Source organism: Monodelphis domestica, chromosome 3 (genome assembly GCF_027887165.1).
Source record: "Monodelphis domestica isolate mMonDom1 chromosome 3, mMonDom1.pri, whole genome shotgun sequence".
In the NCBI taxonomy this organism is placed as follows: domain Eukaryota; kingdom Metazoa; phylum Chordata; class Mammalia; order Didelphimorphia; family Didelphidae; genus Monodelphis; species Monodelphis domestica.
The window spans coordinates 19,638,405-19,660,993 of record NC_077229.1 but is presented as its reverse complement, the minus strand read 5'-3'; the positions used below and the strand labels follow the sequence as shown (position 1 = coordinate 19,660,993).

Here is a 22,589-nt window from a genome sequence, read left to right as displayed (position 1 = left end):
CTTTTCTTCCTATTTCCTCCTGCTTGGATTAGGAGGCCATGAGCTTCTGAGGTACCATTCTTTCTTGCCCAAGGGCTGCTGACTGATTTTCTGTCCAGTTTGGGGGTGGAAGAATTTACTTATCCCAGTTTATAATTTATTTCCTTGATCATTATTCTGTCTGATGTGAATTTAAGATTCTTACCATGTTGGGAAAGTTAGGAAACCTGCCTCTCTGTAGGCAGCCACTGTAGCTAAAAATGTCTTGTCAATTTATTCTTATGGCTTCTTTGAATACCTTGCCCCCTTTGTCTGATCACCATCCTTATCCCGTTAATCATCTACTTGGGATGAGTTAGTCAGGAGATCAAATACTGGGGTTGGCTGCTCTGACCAAGTTGTTTAAGTTTTCCCACTTATATGGTGAAGATGAAATATTAGGGCTGTTCCCTTGAAGGAAATTGTGAGTTTCTAATGAGGACATGTAGATAAAGGGCTTAGGCAGAGAACCTGTCTTAATATCCTGATTCTTTGTCACTTTGGACCACATTTGAGAAATGATACAGTGAGAGTGAACCTATGAAGTGACTTCCAACAACTCTAAACATAAGACCTCATGATCCTGTAAGGATTAAAAAGACTTTAAGGATACACTGTATAAATGTAGCTTTACATTTCTGTGAAAAATCTAAGTGAAGTGGAATTTTCAAAATCATATAGCTATTAAGTTGGATCTGGGACTGGACCCCAAGTTTTCTGATTGACCAGTATTTTCTCTAGGATACTATACTATTCTTATAAAGACTATATAGGCAGACCTAGGACTTTGGGTGAAGGGTTAAAGTTAGCAGTACAGGATTGAACAATCACAGTCATCAGCAGAGAAACCACAGTTAAATCTATGAGGCAGGATCAGTTCAGTAAAGAAAAAATGGTGAAAAAACTGCTCCACATAATCCTAGACATGAGCATTGAGCATTATCCACAATTTAGGGGATGGGGAGAAGAAAAGGAACCATCCAAAGAGAGAACTGACAGGCTACATTTTTATGTACTGTTATAAAATATAATAAATGAAACCGTGCTAACAATAGAAATTAAAGTGGGAAAACTTTTTTGCTCACATTGATTTAATTTTAAATTAAATTAAATTGGTTTAAAATTCTTCCTAACAATCTTCTAAGTGTATTAGTGAGGGAGACTTTGAAGAGTAGGAACTGGAAGTTCAGCTAATTGGGGGAATCAATATAAGGTGACACTTCCTTCCTCCCCTCTTCCCAAGTTGAGCTGTTTACCAATGGAGTCAGTCTGACTAGACTAAAGGGTAAGTCAGATTTTCCCTCAGCCTCCTTATTGAAATGAGTTTTTGAAGTTCCCCTCCTAACACATGGAATCTGATTCAAGTTCTATTATAAATTAAGATGCCTAATTTATTTAGATATAAAGGGTTAAAGGGTAATGAAAGGACAGGGGGAAGAGGAAATCCCCAAGGTATTTTCCCTATATAGATCTTGAGGTTTTAAACTAGGGAATCTTCTTCAGAAATAAGCTCTGGGTTCCCCTAAGGGAAAAAGGAGTCTTTATCCTAAAGATTGTCACCAGTTGAGAAATGAGATCTTCTTCTTCTGCTCAGATAAAAGGATTGAGAGATTCTGGGTATTTTCACAGCCAAAGGTAGTTCTCCCTCCAAGCTCCAAGGAGCCCAAGACAAGAAGAACTCTTGGTTTTTCTCCCAACTGCCTTTTGAGCCTGACTGGAATTCCATCCCATCCCCCCGGGTCCTCAGGGTTGCCATCTGCTCTTCTTCTGAGGCATTTCTTCAAAATTCAGTTTTTCATTGCTTCTGGTCATTCCCTTGTACACATAAGGAAGGTAGTATCATTCCCATTTTACAAATAAGGAAGCAGGTTTAAAGAGAGTAAATTGCCCAGTTATACAACTGCTAAGTATCATGAAAAGAGCTCAAACCCAGACATTCTGACCACATGATTAGTGTGTGTTCCACACTGTATCCTTTTGACTTAACCAATTGAGGCTCTATTGATATTCCTCAAAAGTTGGAAATGTCTATTAATGGGTAGAAGTATAGGTTTTTAGTAACAGCCATAAAAAAAAAAGAAAATAGTGAAAATGTGGTAAAAGGCCGAAGTTCTGCGAACTGTTGAATATTGTTAAATTTTTATGGTTGAACTGAATAATTAATTGGTGGTCGCCAGAGGTTTAATTTCTAAATCCCAAATGAATTCCTAAAGTAGAATGGAATTTATGATAGTTTATTTACAATAGAGGGAAAAAATATCAAGGAAGAGGAAAAGGGGAGAGAGAAAGCTCTGGCTTCCTCTGAGCCAGGTAGAAATTCTAAGCACCAGTCAGGGGAAAGGAGTCTCAAGATGATGGACCTTTCTCGGAGGTTCACACCTCCAGAAAGACAAGGAAACTAAGTCAGCCTTTTACTCACCGTGGTGACTGTCTAAAAAGAAAGCAGTCTGAGGTTTCCTACACAAGCTCCTCCAAGGGTCCAGTTCCACAGTCAAATGTCTTCACCCCAAATCTGAGTATCTGTCTTCCAGTCTCTCCTCAAGTGTCTCTCTTTACTCCAACTCCGAGTGACTCTTCACTCCATCCAAGAGTCTATCTTCCAGTCCAACTCTGAGTGTCTGAATGATCTTGATCTATCTATCCATCCTTGTGTGCCTGTTTCCTCTATTTAAAAACCTTTTTTCTCTTGTGTCACCTCCCCTAAATTTTACGTCTACCAATCACATCAGATGCTCCTCTCCAGGACTGCTCACTCAATGTATGAAATGAGTATTCACACCTTTTGTAGTTAGTTATACTTTTTTGTGGTTAGTTAACACCTTTATAGTTAGTAACACCTTTTTGTAGTTAAAATAGGTAGATCTACTTTAAATACTGAGTTAACACTGTTGATTAAAATCTAAAAATAGACAGGGGATTACAATTTAATCTTCATAATAAAGGAAGAGCTAAGTACCTTCATTGTTACAATCAGGACATAACTAAAATCCAATCTTCACAATATGCCTATGAATTAGTTAAATGTAGCCTCCATATTAATGAATAGAGATAGGACTTGTCTACAAACAAATAGAATATCCATTAGAATAACTATTCATCCTGGCCCCCAGCTTCATAGAATGTTGCCTCCATTCCAACTCTCATTCCTATTTTTTCCTGAAATGAGCCGTGGACTTCATCCGTGGATCCCTTTTGGGTTCTGATAGGTGAACTTTTGCTTTATGGTGGTCAGTACCACACTGACACCTGTTCCTTGTCCCTAACCCCAAACTTCCTGCTAACATTCTTCTTTCTCCTCTTCCAAGCTCCCTTGTATATGTAGGTTTTCTTCCCCCTCTTCCATAAGAATGTAAGCTCCTCAAAGCTATGACTATCTTGGTTTGCTTGTACTTATAGCACTTGGCAGTTTCTGGCACATGCCAAACACACAACTGCCAAATATTCTATCAGTCTGTCTATAAGAGAGGTACAGAGGGTTATGGGACAGTTAAAGAAGGCTACATGGAAGAGATTGCATTAGAGCTGACTCTTGTAGGACACAAAATCTTTTTTTTAATGTCTTTCATGTTTCTGTTTATCAGTTCTTTTCCTGAAGACATTCACAAATTTATCCTTCAAACATTAATTCTGCAGCTTTTTTCCCCAATTAATCTCTTTATCATTTTGTACATACAACACAGTAGTATTCCATCACAATCTTATACCACCACTTGTTTATCCAATCCTACTTGATGGACATCCCCTCAATATGCAGCTCTTTGCCACCATACAGAGTTGCTATGCTATGGATATTTTAGAACATAATAGATTTTTTTACCTGTTTCCCTTATCTCCTTGGGAAACCAACCCAACAATGGTATTGGTGGGTCTAAAGATATACACCATTTTATACCACTCTAGCCATAATTCCAGGTTACTTTTCAAAATTGTTGGATCAGTTTACTGTTGCACTAACAGTATATCAATATCTCCATTTTTCTGCATCCCCTTCAACATTTATCATTCTAGCCAAGCTGATAGATATAAAATGATATCTTAGAGTTGTTTTTATTTTTGTTTCTTTCATCAGTAATGATTTAGAGCATTTTTCATATACCTTTGATTGCTTCATCCAAAAACTGTCTATTCATAGTTAACTATTTCTCAATTGGTGAATGTCTTATGTTCTTATAAATTTGACAAAGTTCTTTCTACATTTTAAATGAGACTTTTATTTGAGAAACTGTCTATAAGATCCCTATCCATAATTTTCTGCCTTCCTTCTAATCTTGAATACATTAGTTTTATTTGTGCAAAAACTCTATTTTACATCTCACAATGCTCTCTGTCTCTTGTTTATTGATAAATTCCTCTCCTATCCATAAATCTGATAGGTAATATTTCCTTATTCTCCTAATTTGCTTATATTTCCCATTATGTCTAAGTCATATATATCCATTTTAATCACATCTTAGTAAATGGTAGAAAATACTGGTGTATATCTAGTTTCTGCCAAACTGCTTTCCAATTTTCCCAACATTTCACTAAATAGTGAATTCTTAAACTCCAAACATGGATCTATGCTTTTGTTAAATACAAGGTTGCTATAATATTTTATTAGTTTGTTGTATGTCTGTTCTGTTCCATGATCCACCTTTCTATTTCTTAGTCAGTGCCAGATAGTTTTGACAACTACTGCTTTATAATACAATTTAAAATCTGGTACTGCTAGACTTCCTTCCTTTACATTTGTTTTATTAATTCCTTTGATATTCTTGACCTTTTGTTCTTCCAAATGAATTCTGTTATTTTTTCTAGATTTATTAAATAATTTCTTAATAATTTAATAGGTATGATATTGAATAATAAGATTAGTGTAGGTAGGATTGTCATCTTAATTATATTGGCTCTACCTAGCCACATAAAATATTTCTCCAGTTATTGAAACCTGACTTTATTTTTGTAAAAAGTGTTTATAATTACATTTATGTAGTTCCTGGGTTGGTTTTGGCAGGTATACTCCCAGGCATTTTATTTTGACTGGTTATTTTAAGTGGGGTCTCTTCTCCCAGGACTTTGTTAGTAACATAAAATTGCTAATGATTTACATGAATTTATTTTATATCCTACTACCTTGCTAAAATTATTGATAGTTTAACCCAATATTTTTATTGTATCTATAGGATTTTCCATAGATATCATCTTCAAAAAGTGATAGTTCATTATTACTACTTTGCCTATTCTGATTACTTCTGTTTCTTTTCTTATTACTATTGTGCTAGCATTTCTAATACAGTATTAAATAATATTTCAATAATGGGCATTCTTGTTTCACCTTTAATCTTATTGGGAAGGCTTCTGGCTTACCCATCTTATAAATAATAATTGCTGGTGGTTTTAGGTGGATATTTCTTATAGCTATGCTTTCGAGTGTTTTTAATAGGAATGAGTGTTGAATTTTGTCAGAAACTTATTCTACATATATTGATTTAATCATATTGTTTTTGTTACTCTTGTTATTGATATAATTATATTGATAGTTTTCCTTTTATTGAACCAGTCCTGCATTCCTGGTATAAATCCTGTTTGGTCACAATGTATATAATCTTTGTGACATATTGTAGTCTTCTAGCTAGTATTTTATTTAGGATTTTTGCATCCATATTCATTAATGAAATTGATATATAGCTTTCTCTGCTTTTGTTTTCCAGGTTTAGATATCAGTATCATATTTGTTTCATAAAAGGAATTTGGTAGGAATTTCCTTCTTATTTAAGATATTTTATTTAATATTGGAATTAATTTATCTTTAATATGTGATAGAATTCGATTGTAAATCCAACTGTAAAGTCCTGACTTTTTTTCTTTAGTAGTTCATTTATGGCCGGTTCTATATTTCTTCCTGAAAGGTTTATCTGGATATTCTATTTGCTTCTCTGATAGTCTAGACACTTTATACTTTTTTTGGTTTTCCTCTATTTCACTTACATTGTTAAAATGTGTTGTCATATATTTGAGCAATGTAACTCCCAATAATTGCTTTGATTCATTTTCATTGGTGGCATATTTACCTTTTCATTTCTAATGCTAGTGATTTTGTTTTCTTCTCTTTTCTAATCACATTAACCATTACTTTAATTTTTTCATCAAAACAACTGTTAGGGGGCAGCTGGGTGTTTCACTGGATTGAGAGCCAGACCTAGAGACGGTAGGTCCTAGGTTCAATTCTGGCCTCAGCCACTTCCTAGCTGTGTGACCCTGGGCAAGTCACTTGACCCCCATTGCCTAGCCCATGCCACTCTTCTACCTTGGAACCAATATACAGTATTGATTCCAAGACAGAACGTAAGGGTTTAAAAACACACACACACAACTGTTAGTTTTATTTATTAATTCAATTTTTTTTACATTTAATTTTTATTAATCTTACCTTTATTTGGGAATTTTAAATTTCTTTTTTCTAGTTTTTTTCATTGCACATATGATCTTAAGATGTATTTTATTTTAGGCCTATGAATAAAAATACATACCTAGCAAAACAAGGAACCCCTCTAGGAAGATATAGCTATAGTTTCATGTTATATAGCTCAATGTTTCATATCATGTTTCTTATAGTCAAAGGATAGAATTTTTTCTTATCTTATTTCTTATAGTCAAAGGATAGAATTGTTGAATGTTAGAGAATAGAAAAAGACCTTTGAACATATAGCACAGAATGTTTATGCTGGGTGGGACTTTTATAATTTAAAACATAGCATCTTAGAGCTGGAATAGACTTTGTAGAATAGAACATAGAAATCATATATTTCAAGCTTTTCCCTAAAAGGAAAAATGATTTGTTCAAGGTTTCATGTGAGTTATGAGAGAGTCAGTGAAATCAGGGGGCATTTATTGATGTCTCCTATGTGCCAACTACTCTAGTAAGTAGTGGAGATTCAAAGAAAGCAAAAAAGAGTCACTGCTCTCAGAGAACTTTGTAGGCTAATGGGGGAGAGACAATAAGCAAAAATTCAGTACAAATAAAGAATAGATGGGATAAGCAAGGGTAGCTTCCAAATAAAGACCTGGGATCAGAGAGACCTGGGAAAGGCTTCTTGCAGAAGATGGGACTCTACCTGAAATTTTAAGGAAGCCAGGGAAGCCCAGGGATGGAAACAACCTATTCCAGGTTAAGAAGTGACTGAGGTCCTTTTTTAAAAAAATTATTTAATTTAAAATATTTTTCGATGGTTACATGATTCCTGTTCTTGCCATCCCCCCTCCTGGATCCAACAAGCAATTCCACTGTTTTTTTTAACATGTATCATTGTTGAAAATCTATTTCCATTTAATTAAAGTGATCATTTAGGGTCAACATCCCCAATCATATCCCCATTGAACCATGTGATAAATCATATGTTTTTCTTCTGTGTTTCTACTCCCATAGCCCTTTCTCTAAATGTGGGATAGCATTCTTTCTTGTAAGTCCCTCAGATTGTCCTGGATCATTACACTGCTGCTAATAGAGGAGTCTTTACATCAGATTGTGCCACAATGTATCAGTCTCTATGTAAAACGTTCTCCTGGTTCTGTTCCTTTTCACTCTGCATCAATTCCTGGAGGTTGCTTCAGTTCACATGGAATTCCTCCAGTTTATTATTCCTTTCAGCACAATAGTGTTCCATCACCATCAGATACCACAATTTGTTCAGACATTTCCCAATCGATGGGCACTTCCTCATTTTCTAATTTTTTGCCACCACATAGAGCACAGCTATAAAGATTTTTGTACAAGTCTTTTTCCTTATCTCTTTGGGGTACAAACTCAGCAGTGGTATGGTGATCAAAGGGCAGGCAGTCTTTTAAAGCTTTTTACGCATAATTCCAAATTGCCCTCCATAATGGTCAGATCAATTCACAACTCCACCAGCAATGCATTAGTGTCCCAATTTTACCACATCCCCTCCAACAATTATCACTTTCCTTTGCTGTCCTATTGACTAGTCTACTAGGTGTGGGTGTGGGGAGAGTACTCAGAGTTGTTTTGATTTGCATTTCTCTAATTATGAGAGATTTAGAACACTTTTTCATGTGTTTATTGAGTTTTGATTTTTTATCTGAAAACTGCCTATTCATGACCCTTGTCCATTTAGCAGTTGGGGAAACGCTTGATTTTTTTGTATAAATGATTTAGCTCCTTATAGATTTGAGAGATTAGACCTTCATGAGAGGTTTTTATTAAAAGATTTTTTTCCCAATTTGTTGCTTCCCTTCTAATTTTTGGTTGCATTGGTTTTGTTTGTACAAAACCTTTTTAATTTAATGTAATAAAAATTATTCATTTTACATTTTGTAATATTCTATCTCTTGCTTGGTTTTACCTTCTTTCTTTTCCCATAGATCTGACAGGTATATTTTTCTATGTTCACCTGATTTACTAGTTTCCTTCTTTATATTTAAGTCATTTACCCATTCTAAATTTATCTTGGTATAGGGTGTGAGATGTTGATCTAAGACTAATCTCTCCCATGCTGTTTTCCAATTTTCCCAGCAGTTTTTGTCAAATAGTAGGGTTTTGTCCCCCAAACTGGGATCTTTTGGTTTATCGTACACTATCTTGTTGAGGACATTTACCCCAAATATGTTCCATTGATCCTCTCTTCTATCTCTTAACCAATATGTTATTGCTTTGATGATCACTGTTTTATAATATAATTTGAGATCTGGTAATTCTAGGCCTCCATCCTTCACATTTTTTTTCATTAGTTCCCTTGATATTCTTAATCTTTTGTTCTTCCAAATGAACTTTGTTATAATTTTTTAATTCAATAAAAAATTTTCTTGGTAGTTTGATAGGTATGGCACTAAATAAGTAAATTAATTTGGGTAGCATTGTCATTTTTGTTATATTAGCTCATCCTGCCTATGAGCAGTTAATGCTTTTCCAATTATTTAGATCTAGTTTTAATTGTGTGAAACATTGTGTTCATAGAATTCCTGTGTTTCTTTTGACAAGTAGATTCCTAAATATTTTATATTGTTGAAGGTGATTTTAAATTGAATTTATCTTTCTAACTTGCTGCTGAGTTGTGTTGGAAATATATAGGAATGTTGATGATTTATGTGGGTTTATTTGCTAAAGTTGTTGATTATTTCCACTAGCTTTTTAGTTGATTCTCTAGGATTCTTTAGGTAGACCATCATATTGTCTGCAAAGAGTGATAGTTTAGTCTCCTCATTGCCTATTTTAGTCCCTTCAATTTCTTTTTTTTCTCTAATTGCTCTTGCTAGTGTTTCTAATACATAATAGAGGTGATAATGGACATCCTTGCTTCACTCCTGATCTTTTTAGTAAGCTTCTAACTTATTCCCATTGCAGATGATGCTTGCTGATGGTTTTAAATATATACTATTTATTATTTTTATGAAATACCCATCTATTCCTATACTTCCTAGTGTTTTCAGTAAGAATGAGTATTATATTTTGTCAATGGCTTTTTCTACACCTATTGATATAATCATGTGATTTCTGTTGGTTTGGTTGTTGATGCGTCAATTATCTGGTTGGTTTCCCTACTATTAAATCTGTAAAGATTAAAATTAATATCCAGTGCTCCAAGTATTATATTTAATAATATTTATCCTGAAGTACAAGGAAGTAAGGCTAGCAAAAACTCAGAGTCACTCCTCCATCCTCTGCCATGGAACCAGAGAGCCACGTTCAAGGAAAAAGAAACTCAAAACTCTCCCCACTTAAGGGAGACGCAAAACAGGAAAAGGAAAAGAGGATTGTTGGAAATGTAGTCTCTATGGCTCAAGATTCTAAATCAACACAATTTCTCTTCCTTTGGGAGACCAGTCTCCCCAAAGGATCCTGAAGACATAATTAACTTTAACTTGAACTACAGGTATATATAAATATTACAGTTTCAAAGGGAAATTACAATAATTTAGGGATAAGAGGAAAATAAAAAGGGAAAAGGAACAAAACCAATAATAGGTGCATTGACAAAAAAACAATTAGGGGTCAGTCCCCTTTGGCATAAGAGTATACATTCAAAACAAAAGCATTTCAAACTCCCCCCCCCCCAAAGTTGAAATTCTCCATATCTCAAAGTTCACTCTGGATCTTCTGATATAGTGTGTGCTCTCTGCAGGCATCTTCATGGTGCCTTCTAGATTCTGGGAGGTAATCTCGTTCTAAATTTGACTCAAATTCAAGTCAGAGTTCACAACAATAACATAGTAACATAGAGGAAAATAATAATACAAACTATCCTTGCAGTCCTGGCATAAATTCTACCTGATCATAGTGAATAATCCTTATGATAACTTGCTGGAGTCTTTTTGCTTGTATTGTATTTAAGATTTTTACATGTATGTTCATTAGGGAGGTTGGTCTGTAGTTTTCTTTCTCTGTTTTTGATCTACCTGGCTTTGGAATCAATACCATATTTGTGTCATAAAAGGAATTTGGTAAAACTCCTTCTTTGCTTATTTTGCCAAATAGTTTGTATAGTATTGGGATTAGTTTTTCCTTAAATGTTTGATAGAATTCACTCGTGAATCCATCTGGCTGGGGATTTTTTCTTAGGGAGTTCCTTGATGGCTTGTTCAGTTTCTTTTTTCTGAGATGGCATTATTTAAGTATTCTATTTCCTCTTTTGTTAATCTAGGCAATTTGTAAATATTCACCCATTTTACCTCAATTGTCATATTTTTTGCCATATACTAGGACAAAATAGTTCTTAATAATTACCTTAATTTCCTCTTCATTATAGGTGAGGTTGCTCTTTTCCTTTTTGGTACTGTTAATCAGAATTTTTTCTTTCTTTTTTTTATTAGATTAAACAGTACTTTATCAATATTATTTGTTTTTTCAAAGTACTAGCTCCTAACCTTATTTATTACTTCAATAGTTTTTTTACTTTTAATTTTATTAATTTCTCCTTTGATTTTTAGGATTTCCAATTTAATTTTTATCGGGGTATTTTTAATTTGTTCTCTTTCTAGTTTTTTAAGTTGCATGCCCAATTTATTGACCTCTTCCCTCTCTAATTTGTTGATATATGCACTCAGGGATATAAATTTTCCCCTGAGTACTGCTTTGACCATATCCCATAGATTTTGCTTTGTTGTTTCCTCATTGTTATTCTCTTCAATAAAATTGTTGTTTCTATGATTTGTTCTTTAACCAATGAATTTTGGAGAATCATATTATTTAATTTCCAAGTAAGTTTTTATTTGCCTCTCCATGTACCCTTACTAATAATTTTTATTGCATTGTGATCTGAGAAAGTTGCATTTATTATTTCTGCTTTTTTGCATGTTTGCAATGTTTTTTATGACTTAGTACATGGTCAGTCTATGTGAATGTGCAATGTACTGATGAAAAGAAGTGCATTTCTTTTTATACCTATGCATTTTTCTCCAAAAATCTATTAACTTTAATTTTTCTAAGATTTCATTTACATCTCTTACCTCTTATTTACTTTTTGGTTTGATTCATATAGATCTGATACAGGAAGGTTGAGGTCTCCTACTAAGTTTAGTTTTGCTATCTATTTCCTCCTTAATCTCCAGTAGTTTCTCCTTTTAAAATCTGTATGCTATACCATTTGGGGCATACATATTGAGTACTGATAATTCTTCATTGTCTATACTGCCTTTTATCAGGATGTAATTACCTTCTTTATCTCTTAGTCAGATCTATTTTTACTTTGACTTTATTAGATATCATGAGTGTGACTCCTGCCTTCTTTTTTTCAGTTGACACCCAATAAATTTTGCTCTAGCCTCTTACTTTTACCCTGTATGTGTCTACCTGCCTTGTGTGTGCTTTTTGTAGACAACATATGGTAGGATTTTGGTTTCTAATCCACTCTGCTATCTGCTTCCATTTTATGGGTAAGTTCATCCCATTCACATTCAGAGTTATGATTACCACCTGTATATTCCCCTTCATTTTGATTTCCTCTTTTAGTCCTGACCTTTCTTCTTTCACTATTCCCTTCTAAACCAGTGTTTGTTTTGTTTTGTTTTGTTTTACATTATTTTATTTGGTCATTTCCAAACATTATTCATTGGAAACAAAGATCATTTTCTTTTCTTCCCCCCCCCCCCCACCTCTCCCATAGCCAACACACGATTCCACTGGGTATCACATGTGTTCTTGATTCGAACCCATTTCCATGTTGTTGGTATTTGCATCAGAGTGTTCATTTAGAGTCTCTCCTCAGTTATATCCCCTCCACCTCTGTAGTCAAGCAGTTGCTTTTCATCGGTGTTTTTACTCCCACAGTTTATCCTCTGCTTGTGGATAGTGTTTTTTAGATCCCTGCAGATTGTTCAGGGACATTGCATTGGCACTAATGGAGAAGTCTATTACCTTCAATTGTACCACAGTGTATCAGTCCCTGTGTACAATGTTTTCCTGGTTCTGCTCCTTTCGCTCTGCATCACTTCCTGGAGGTTGTTCCAGCCCCCATGGAATTCCTCCACTTTATTATTCCTTTGAGCACAATAGTATTCCATCACCAACATATACCACAATGTGTTCAGCCATTCCCCAATCAAAGGGCATCCCCTTATTTTCCAATTTTTGGCCACCACAAAGAGCGCAGCTATGAATATTCTTGTACAAGTCTTTTTCCTTATTATCTTTTTGGGGTACAAACCCAGCAGTGCTAGGGCTGGATCAAAGGACAGTCTTTTATCATCCTTTGGACATAGTTCCAAATTGCCCTCCAGAATGATTGGATCAATTCACAACTCCACCAGCAATGAATTAGTATCCCTACTTTGCCACATCCCCTCCAGCATTCATTACTTTCCATATCTGTCATGTTAGCCAATCTGCTAGGTGTGAGGTGATACCTCAGAGTTGTTTTAATTTGCATCTTCTGATTATAAGAGATGTAGAACACTTTTTCATGTGCTTATTAATAGTTTTGATTTCTTTGGCTGAGAACTGCCTGTTCATGTCCCTTGCCCATTTATCAATTGGAGAATGGCTTGATTTTTTGTACAATTGATTTAGTTCTTTGTAAATCTGAGTAATTAAACCTTTGTCAGAGGTTTTTATGAATATTGTTTCCCAATTTGTTGCTTCCCTTCTGATTTTAGTTACATTTGTTTTGTTTGTACAAATTTTTTAAATTTGATGTAGTTAAAATTATTTATTTTACATTTTGTGACTCTTTCTAAGTCTTCCTTGGTTTTAAAATCTTTCCCTTCTCAAAGGTCTGATTTCTGCTCCTGTAACTGCCTTTTCTTCTTTCACTATTTCCTTCTACACCAATGTTTGCTTTTAAACAGTCTCCCTTGTTCCCCCCTTATTTTACTTCCTTTTATACCCCCCTCCCTTCTTATCCTCCTCCCTTAGTCTTTCTAAAATTAACCCCCCACCCCCTCCCTCTCTTGTACTGCTTCCCTCCCCACCAGACCATTTGTTACCCTTCTACTCCCCTATAGGGCGCAAATCTATTCTCTGCCCCCAATGGATTGGATTGTTTTTCCCTCTTTGTGTCAATTTCAAAGCACGTAAAAGTTGAGTATTTCCTGTCTCTGACCTCTTTACCCTTCCAGTGTATTGATGTTCTCCCCCCTCCCACCATGAGCTTCTTTATGACATATAAATTTACCCCCATTTGTTTCTTTTCCCATTTCTTTTAATATTAACCTATTTTTAAGCTCTAGTTATATATATGTATATAGTAGTAGTCTCTCGTTAACCGAGGATGACGATTGTCTTTGTGCGTTTTCATCTATGGTGTATAGATGAGTGTGCACAAAGACACTTGTGCGTGAAGGAGATTTAAGTGGAAAAGTCGTTGCACAGAGACAGTCCCACTCTCTCAGCGCTGGAAACCTGGGTTCAGTGGCATGAAAAATCGTTAACACCTAGAGACTTCCTTAGCTGCATTGGATGGCCGTGTTGTCCTTTGTGCTCCAACACGCCCTAAGCACTCCACAGTGCTTTGCTGCATTGCCATCTCAGCCGTTGAACCTTCATATTGGTTTCTTCCGTCTGTTCAGCCGAAGCAGTCTTCACATACTGGGTGAGCAAAGCCCTGGTTCACCAGGGGTCTACGACCCAATGGCTACCCTCACAAGGTTTAGCCGGCCTATTGAAGCCGTTGCCCGGGGTGTGGCCACTGCCGCATGCTAGCAGCTACTAGGAGCCACAAGTGAGAGCTGGGTGTCAGGTGAGGGTTAGATGAGTATGCATATATATATATGCATATATATATATATGCATACTCATGTATATGTATTTTTGCAAGCATATATCTATATACCTATTTATGTCTTGTCATTTCATCCTATAAAGTTTGTCACTGTTCCCTCTAAGTGTACTTCTTTTTGCTGCCCAGGTAATAACAACAGTTTTTAAGAGTTACCAATGACCTCTTTTCTTATAGGGATACATATCATTTTAACTTATTGAGTCTCTTAAAAAATTTTTGTTTTGTTTTGTTTTTCTTTTCCCCCCTCTTTTTTAATTACCTTTTGATGAGTTTCTTGAGTTCTGTGCTTGTACATCAAATTTTCTCTTCAGGTCTGGTCTTTTCTTTACTAATTCTTGAAATTCTTCTATTTTATTGAATGACCATACTTTCCCCTGTAAGAATATAGTCAGTTTTGCTGGGTAGTTGATTCTTGGTTGTAGACCTAGTTCCCTTGCTTTCTGGAATATCATATTCCATGCCTTTCTTTTTTTCAGTGTGGATGCAGCCAGATCCTGAGTTATCCTCACTGTGGTTCCTTGGTATCTGAATGACTTCTTCTTGGCAGTTTGTAATATCTTTTCTTTGGTCTGATAGTTCTTGAATTTGGCTATAACATTTCTGGATGTTGTCAGTTGGGGATTAAGTACAGGAGGTGATCTGTGGATTCTATCAATCTCCACTTTTCCCTCTTGTTCTAGAATATCGGGGCAGTTTTCTTTAATAATTTCCTGTAATATAATGTCCAGGCTTTTTCTTTTGTCATGGTCTTCTGGTAGGCCAATAATTCTTAAATTGTCTCCTTGAACAATTTTCTAAATCCTCTGTTTTGTTAATGAGATGCTTCATATTTTCCTCAATTTTTTCATTCTTTTTATTTTGTTTTATAGTGTCCTGCTGCCTTGTGAGGTCACTTGATTCTAGTTGTTGTATTCTGGTTCTTAAAGACTGAATTTCATCCTTAGTTTTTTGGTCGTCCTTTTCCTTTTGGTCTGATTTTCTTTGCAGGTCATCTTTCATTTTCTTCACCTCATCTTTCATCTGCTTTGCCTCATCTTTCATCTCCTTTGCCTCATTTTCCAGCTGGCTGATTTTAGCTTTCAGGACACCATTTTCTTGTTTTAGTTCAAGTGTCTCTGTTTCCAGATGACTTATCTTAGTTTTTAAGTTCTTTTCCCAATTGTCTTCAGCCTCTCTTAATTGTGTTTTGAATTGCATTTTGATTTCTTCCAAAGCCTGTATCCAACTCACTGGGATTTCTGATTTTTCCTTTGCTGATCCCTCCCCCTCTGTTTCGTTCACTCTTTGCTCATTACCTGTGCAGAAGCTGTCTATTGTAATTTCTTTCTTCTTTTTTTTGTTTGCTCAAGTTTACCCCTTCTTTACTCCCCGTATTTGTCTGTGCTCTTGCTCCTCTCATTTTTTTTTTTGCTTTTGGGGCTATCAATCTCCCCTCTTGGAGCTTTGTCAGATCTCTTGGTACAGTCTCTAGGGGAGGAATGTTAGCTTCCCTGTCCTCTGGAGGCTTTTGATCGAATTAAGTTCAACTGGGTTGGGCTGTATGTGCTCTGAGGCCGAAGACTCCTGGAAGGCTGGGCCTCCCAGGCTCTCTCCAGTTCTCTCCAGCTGCTTCTCCACTGTCCGCAAGGTTCCCCAGTGCCTTTGCCCACCTCCCTGAGCTCTGAGGAGTCCTGATGGGATTATGTTCAACTGGATTGGTCAGGATGTGCCCGGAGGCAATGGTGAGACTGGACCCAGATGGGGGGACCCAGCCACGGCCCCGGTCTCTCCCTGGCTTCCTCCCCTCTGTCCACGCTGGACGCTCTGATCCCAGTGCCCCGCTGTTCACAAGGTAGACCCTCCAAACCAGCACCTTTGCCTGCTCAGAGGTTCTCACTGCCGCTGGGGGCTCAGCCCTCTGGGTTGGGGGGGAGGGGTCCTGGGACCTTCCCTCTGCCTTCCCCTTAGACCCAAGTATTCTCAGATTCTGGCTTTTGGGGGGCGTACCTTTTGATTTGAGTCCAGAAGGAGGGTTCCCTGCCTCTGTCCTGTTGTTCAGTTTGAATTTTAGTGCCCTAGGAGCATTCAGTTTGCAATCAGTAAGGAAGGATTTCCTGAGGTCTGAACTTTTGCTGCTTGCTAAGCCGCCATCTTGACCCAGTGATTTGTTTTTTAATCAGTCCCCCTTCTCCCCACCCTTATTTTACTTTCCTTTCTCCCCCCTCCCTTCTCATTCCACTCTTAGTTTTCTTTAAGGTCTATTAATTCCCCTCCCCCCATTCCCTCATTTTAATACTCCCTGCCTCACTCCCCCCTTCATTATTCCCTCTCAACTTCCCTGTATGGTAAGATAGAATTCTATACCCCAATAGATCTGGCTGCTCTTCCCTCTCAGAACTGGTTCAATAGAGAGTAAGGTTTTAGTATTGCCTATTACCACTCTTTTTCTCCCCTTATAATAGTATTCTTCACACACACACACACACACACACACACACACACACACACACACACCATGCTCCTCTTTATGTGGTATAATTTATCCCATTTTTCTTCTTCCTTCAAGTTTCTCTTAGTACCATCCTCTATTCCCCACCCTTTTTTCCAATCATCTTAAACAACTTAGTACCACAACCTCTGCCTATGAATAATAATTATATCTACTATGATAATGAAAACAATTTTTAAGAGTTACAGATATCATTTTTCCATATAAAAATATAATCAATTTATCCTTACTGAAGGCTTTAAAATTTTTCCTCTCCTTTTTTGTTTACCTTTTTATGGATCTCTTGAATTTTGTATTTGGACATAAAATTTTCCATTTAGTTCTTTTGGTCTTTTCTTTAGGAATGCTTGGAAATCTTCTGTTTTGTTAAGTGCCCATGCTTTCCCTTGAAAGCATATAGTCAGTGTTGATGGATAGGTGATTCTTGATTGTAGACCCAATTCTCTTGCCTTCCTGAATATCATATTCCAAGCCTTGTGGTCCTTTAGTGTGGAGGCTGCCAGGTCCTGACTGGGACTCCTTGATATCTGAATTGTCTCCTTCTGACTGCTTGCAATATTTTCTCCTTGGACTTGAAGCTTTTGAATTTGGCTATTAAATTCCTGGGGGTTGTCTTTTGAGGATTTAATGTAGAGGGTGATCTATGGACTCTTTCAAAGTCTATTTTGCCTTCTTGTTCAAGAATATCAGGGCAATTTTCTTGGATAACTTCTTGTATTATGATGTCAAGGCTTTTTTTCCCTCAGACTTTCAGGTAGACCAGTAATTCTCAAATTGTCTCTCCTGGATCTCTTTTCTAGGTCAGTTGTCTTTTCAGCGAAATATTTCATGTTTTCTTCTATTTTGTCATTCTTTTGTTTTTCTTTATTAATTCTTGCTGTCTTGTGAGATCATTAGCTTCTACTTGCCCAATTCTAGTTTTTAAAGACTGATTTTCAGTTATGATCTTTTAATTTTTCCTTTTTAGTTTGGTCTATCCTCTTTTCATGGCTTCCAGCAAGTTAATTCTAGACTCCATTTTGCTTATTATTTCATTGATTTCTGTGCCTCTTTTTCCATGTAGACAAATTTGTCTTTTAAACTGTTATTTTCTTTTTTAATTACTTTCATTTTTTCCCACTTTTCTTCCCATTTTTCTTTTTCTTTCTTTCTAACTTGGTTTTTAAACTCCTTTTTGGATTCCTTGAGAGCTTGTGACCAATTTCAATTTTTTTGTTGTTGTTGAAAGTTTGGATGCATTTCTCTGCTATTGCTTTTGTATTTTGTTCTTTTTCTCCATAGAAATTATCCAGGGTTATCAAAAGCTTTTTTCTGTTGCTGCTCATTTCTTTTGGTACTTGTGGACTGAGGTTCTTGTATGTTGGTGGACATTGCTTTCTTAGCTTCTGTCTCCCAGCGCTTTGCATTGATAGTATCTTCCAGGCAGTTCTTTGTGTAGAGTATTTTAAAGTGGTTTGCCCTCAGGCTATTTTTTCAGACCCAGCTGCCTTTGCTAAGGCTTGACTTGCTTCTGCCTAGTTCTGTGCTCTGTTGCCCAGGCTCTGGGCTCTTCAGCTTTGGGTCCCAGGTCTCATTACCAAGACCTTACACTGCCCTCAGGGGTAAGTCTGTGGGTGCTCCCAGCTGGCCCCTGAGAATTTATAGATTGCCTAGCCCTCATTTTGACTCTGGCGTGATAGGTGGTATAGAGGAAGGGTGATCAGCTTGCACTTTGGAAAATGTAGTTTTACGAAATTCCCTAACACTGCCTACCTTTAAGACTGTGCCTCATGGGAGACTTTACTTATCCAATTTTGATTTTTGTCCTTTTGAGATGCTTTGTAGTGATTGGTTGTGAGGAGTGTCCAAAAGTTCCTGTTACTATGTGACTGTCTTAGCTCTACCCCCTTGAGGTCCTTCTTAAGGAAAAGTAGTGAGATATAGCCAAAAGAGCATTTGATGAAGAGGAAAGAAGAGGAAGGTCTGGGAGCTCCTGCCCACTTTGCTGCTCACTCCCTGAATGCCTTTGGGCAGATATCTTCCCCTCCCTGAGTCTTACTTTCCTCATCTGTCAAATGAGGCAATTGGAGGTCTCATGGCTCTAACAGTCTATAAATCTGATTCTAAGGATACTCCAAACTCTGCTGATATTCTCTTTTCTAGGTAGTGTTACTTAGTTAATTCCAAATTTAGAGCTGAAAGGGATATTAGGAGATAATTGAATCTAATCCCAACCATTTTCCAGATGAAGAAACTGAAGTCCTGAAAGATTAAAGAATTTTTACCAAGGTCATAAATAGTATGTAGCAGAGTAGGATTGGAACTCCTTGGAACTCCCCTGACTGAGATTCTGCCACACTACTAACTTGCCACCCAAATTAGAGAGAATTTCTGATATACACTGCTGCTCATCACCAGTCTTCAGTGTTCATGGGTTTGAGGCTTCATTTCAATTGGATAATCCTCTCAACATCCCAGGTTGAAGAAATGTCATTGCTTAAACAGAAGATTCTCGGAGGCAGCTGGGTAGCTCAGTGGATTGAGAGCCAGGCCTAGAGACGAGAGGTCCTAGGTTCAAATCTGGCCTCAGACATTTCCCAGCTGTGTGACCCTGGGCAAGTCACTTGACCCCCATTGCCTAGCCCTTACCACTCTTCTGCCTTGGAGCCAATACACAGTATTGACTCCAAGACAGGGGGTAAGGGTTTAAAAAAAAAAGAAGATTCTCAAGGCAGGTAGTAGTAGCTTTTTCTTTTCCCATGGGACTCCGGCAAGTCTTTCTTTTTTCTCACTAATTTTGAAGATAGAGTATTGAATTTTTGGTAACTGGAACTATGGGATTTTAAGTCTTGCATTGTGCCTCTGAGAATAAGGGCAGCTCTGTGGTAGAAGATATATGATTTTCCTAAACCCTGGGGAGCCCTGGGTTCCTACTTCAGGGAGCTAGTGTTCAAATTGGCAAAAAGTGCTTTTTCTGTGGCCTTTTGGGGGGGGGGGTAAAAGCTATTTAGGGATGGGAGTGAGGGAATACAACTTGGAGGAAGGGGGGACTAGGAGGGAGGAAAACTTTGGTCAAGGGAAAAGAGACACGAATAATTGGAGAGTGGTATCTTTGCCCTGTTGGTTGTGACAGGGAAGGGCGGGGGAGTGTGGGAGCCTTTAAGCTGGCTGGGAGTGCAAGCTGCTTGAGGAATTGAGGGGGGTGGTGTGTCTCTAGCCTCTGAGCTGGCAGCTGTCCATGGTGCTGAGCTGGGTTCTGCTGCCCTGCCCATCCCAGCAGCAGCTTGTCCTTGGCCCAGGAGGGGTACTTGGAGCTGCAGCCAACTGATCGAGGCCGGAGATTACTCGTCTTTCCTCCCCCTGCCTCAGCACGGCAGCAGAATGGACTGAGGGCGGGGATTAGATGAGGCAGCAGTGGTTTGGCAGCAGCAGCTGAGAGAGAGCCTCTGTAGCCCCTGAATCTGAACCAGCCCCTAACCCAGGAGCCCCTCCCCTGGTGAGTCCCAGCAAAGATTGGGCAGGCATATGGAGTGGGGGCGGGGGGGGGGGTGGTGAATGGAAGGAGGCAGGAGAATATTTCTTGCTTCTTCCATCCATCTCATTTCTAGTTCTGTAAGGTTTGGGGTAGTGGGGATCATCGAGGTGGGGAGTCGGGGCACAAAGATGCCAAGTCTCTCATAAACCCCAGGGACTAGAGTGCCATATTGCTGCTTCCAGGGTCAGCTGGGAGCAAAGGGAATGATGCCCTCAGGGCTTCTCCAGACAGGTTTGGTCCCTGGGCTAGGATTATATGGGGTGGGGGTACCTTTCACCATCTCAGTACAAAGGACTGGTTCCAGAGTAGCTCCACACTGTCCCTGGTTATCACTGGATAGAGGCCATGTTTTAGGAGCTGAAGGGTTCACAAATATTAGAAAGGCTTCAAGGCAAATACTTTCCCCACCCATTTCTCCAGTCCTGGCTGAGACATTTGAATTGCGGGCTGTGTGGTGGGGTGGAGGGGGGAGCACTTGGATTCCCACAGTTAGATCTGGGAACTGGGAAGTAGACACTGTTCCCTACCAGTGTGTGTGAGTGACTGTGTGTGTTTGTGTTTGTGTGTCTGTGTTTTCTCAGCACGAAAAGGTGATTTTAAAACTCTGAGTGGTATCTGCCATAGGAAAAGAGATTCTCGTGCCGGGCTTCCAGCCTCTGAGTAAGCAGTTCTGGGTCACACTGGGAAGCTGCACAACCAGAGAAGCCCTGACCCCCCCAAGTCCCCCCAAAGCTGCCCCCTCCTATCTTGGAGCATCCGGCCAGGGGGGGAGATGTGTTTAAACTTCATGGGTCACCTCTGCCTCCGAACCCACCAGAGTGCGGTCCCCATCTCCATCACCTGGCAAGGTCAGACTCACAGATAGGAACTCAGAATGCTATTGTTTGTACTCTACTGGTCAGACAGTGGGTTGAGTGGGTTGGGGCCAATGGAGAAAAGAAGGAAGGAAGGGTCCTCTTATCTAGTAGGGGCAATGAAGATGTTAAACTGAAGCATATTCCAGGGCAAAAGGGACATTGGTTCCAACTAGGTAAATGTGAATGAAACTTCATTCTAAAAGGTCCTAAGAGCTGTAATTTCCATGTCATCTTATTTGGGAAATGCAATTTGAGTTCACTGAAGATTCTGGTAGGGACCATCTTTTATTTCTTGGAGGATTCCAAGATACTGAATAATGGAAATGAAATTGAAAAGATTTGTAAGGTTATACACTGGTTCTAGAGTTAGTGAGAATTACATAGTGCTGCAGTGCTGGCAAAAATAAAGACCAAGATTCTATTAAATATCTCTTGTAAATCAAATGGCTTAGGAGATCTGTCCTGTTTATTATGTTCCAGTTTGCAGAAGAAAGTACCAGGGGAAAAAGAAAAAGAGAGAACATGATCCCTTCTTAACCTTTCAAAGTAAAGGAAGGTGAATCAACTCATTTGCCAGACTGATCTTTTTGGCCAGCTTTTTACCCTTTTGGCCACTTAGTTTTTTATTTAAAAATATTAACATTTCATCAATTGAGTGTCAGTGAGAAATGGAGGTCAGTTTTGAGAACTGTCTTTTTGCTTTGGTTTGACATGTCTGAAATTCACATGCCAAACTGGTTGAGTTCTTTTTCAGTAAGTTAAAAGATTAAATTCTGTTCTAAGAGTTATGGAGCTTTGCAGTAAAGATGTGTAATACTATGGTGTGAGAGGGGCCTCTAATATATCCTACTTTGTTTGGTTCTAGAATCATTGATCATTAAATCATTATTATTATTGAAATCATTAACATATTTTATATAACTGAATCATGTTTCTTGGTTTTTAAAATGTTTACAAAGCCTGGGTTACATTTAGGAACACTGAGATTTTGCTTTAAAGATCTTAGAACATAAACATAGATCCCTTCCAGTTCTATTGTTCTTAGAACCAAGAATAACAGGGCTGTAAAACAAGACTTGTAGAATGTCAGACCTGAAGGAGGCCCTTATCATTTTGATAAAATATCATTAGAAAAGGCCTTAGAATGATAGAACATAAAATATTATGTTTCGAAGGGGATTTGGGGATTTTCAATAAGATAGAAGCTGCCACTATTTTTATTTTTTTATTTTTTTTTATTATTTTATTTTTATTGATAGTTAAAACCTCCTTAATAATTTAGTTGGGTTCCAATTTACTTCTGAAGCTAAAGGAAAAGATACCATTTGAATCTTACTATGTAATACAGTGGTAGGTTTTTTAAAAATCTGTTTTGAATCTTCTATTAATATTGGTTTATTTTTTTTTTACCATTTATTGATCTGAAAACCATTTTCAAATCTATCCCTCTCCCATCTCCACCTATCAAACCATCCCTTGAAAACAGAGAAAGAAGAAAATAAGCA

At 37.6% G+C, this 22,589-nt stretch overlaps 1 protein-coding gene across 4 annotated transcripts in view; it reads left to right on the top strand.

The window, feature by feature from the left end:
* OSBP2 (oxysterol binding protein 2) overlaps nucleotides 1–22,589 on the top strand; it is a 384,108-nt gene that overhangs the window by 234,201 nt on the left and 127,318 nt on the right. The window contains exon 1 of one of the 4 annotated variants that reach the window (XM_056821486.1): nucleotides 1,237–1,303. The exons of the other annotated variants lie outside the window; for them this stretch is intronic. The gene's annotated coding sequence lies outside the window, so the exon portion shown is untranslated. Of the gene's footprint in view, nucleotides 1–1,236; nucleotides 1,304–22,589 lie in introns of those variants that run through there. 4 annotated transcript variants of the gene reach the window in all.